Here is a 1,681-nt window from a genome sequence, read left to right as displayed (position 1 = left end):
GTTTGCTTGTCCCTGTGTATCACTGCTTGCTTGCTTTTTCCACTCTGGAAGACTCTGTGCTCTCTCTTGAACACACAGTTGCTCTCTTTGTCTCTTGTCACATCTTTCTAAGTAAGTTTCCTGCAATAAAAACTGCTTTGCTTCATATTATTGTACTGAACCTTTCAGAGACTCATCTTTGAGTCTCTGAAAACATGATTGTGTTCCTTTCTATAAAATATGTTTGCAGTTCAGAGAATTTGTACATGAAAGAAAAGGTGCAGAAATAAATGAAACTAATGATTTGTGATGAATTTAGGACAGTTTATGGGTCTGTATTAATACTGTGGTAACTGATGTATCATATTCTGGAAAAACTCCAATAATTTCTTCCTTTGAAAGATCCACTGCCTGAGTCACTGACTTCAGGAACCACCATGTATTGATAAATCAAGGGAAAGGCAAGATTTTATGGAGTGATAGCACAGCGGTAGGGCGTTCGCCTTACAAGCGGCCAACATGGCAGACCCGAGTTCGATTCCTCCGCCCCTCTCGGAGAGCCCGGCAAGCTACCGAGAGTATTCGATATGCCAGACACAGTAACAACAAAGTCTTCAATGGAGACGTTACTGGGCCCGCTCGAGCAAATCGACGATCAACGGGAGGGCCTTTACGTCTAAGGGCTGATTTATAAAAGAATGGTTCTTGGTTGCTTGATTTCACCTCAAGCAAAGGTGAATTTTTTAATTAAATTTTGTTTAATACATAAAATTTATTTTAAATTTAAAAGTTAAAGTTCATTTATGCAGTGTCAGCAAGATTCCTTTAGACCTTTTTATAAAGAAAAGTGTATGACTTTTTAAATGACCTTGGAAAAAATCAGAAGAATATTTTCTGATACATTAAAAGTTTATGAAATTCAAACTCCAGTGACCTAAATAAAATTTTATCAAAAAGCAGCTATGCTCTCTTTTTTCTTCCATTGCATTTACATCTCTATAGTAAAGTTTGCAGCAAAGACCATAGACTCCACAAGACTAAAAACATTTACTATCTGACCCTTTGTATAAAGTATCTGCCAATCACTGCTTTAGGCTAATAATAACTTGCCTGACAATGTTAAATAGGCCAGTAGGAACTCACTGCATCTAAGAGCATTCACTGATTGACTCATTCGTTCATTTTATAATCACTGCAAGTGACATGATCAAAGAAAAAGTTCTTGTATCCATCTAGCACACACATTCCAGGATGACAGGAGCAAGTTTTTTTTTTTCCTTAAAAGCCCCCAGATAGTGCAAGAAGATAACTCAATGGACTGGAGTGCATGCCTAGCATGTAAGAGCCCAGGGTTCAATTTCTGGCACCTCATGGTTCTCCAAGCACTGAAACACTGAACCCTGAGTAACCCTTGAGCACTGTCAAGTATCACCTCATCCCCTTCCCCAGTAAAATTCCTTTATATTCTGCATAATTACATCATCAACAAAACTTCAGATTCTCTCTGATATCTGTATTCTTACTAAAAGAACATATTTAGGGTAAGGGGCACACCTGGTAGTGCTCAGGGCTTACTCCTGGCTCTGTACTCAGGGAAAATTCCTAGAGGATCTGGGGGATTGAAACTGGATCAGTGATGTGCAGAGCAAGTGACTTCCCCACTACTCTAGCTATTTTTGATCTGACTCCAAAGAAATCTTCA

Source organism: Sorex fumeus, unplaced genomic scaffold (genome assembly GCF_029834395.1).
Source record: "Sorex fumeus unplaced genomic scaffold, SorFum_2.1 ptg000003l, whole genome shotgun sequence".
In the NCBI taxonomy this organism is placed as follows: domain Eukaryota; kingdom Metazoa; phylum Chordata; class Mammalia; order Eulipotyphla; family Soricidae; genus Sorex; species Sorex fumeus.
The sequence above is the reverse complement of the archived record's forward strand: the minus strand, read 5'-3'. Positions refer to the sequence as shown.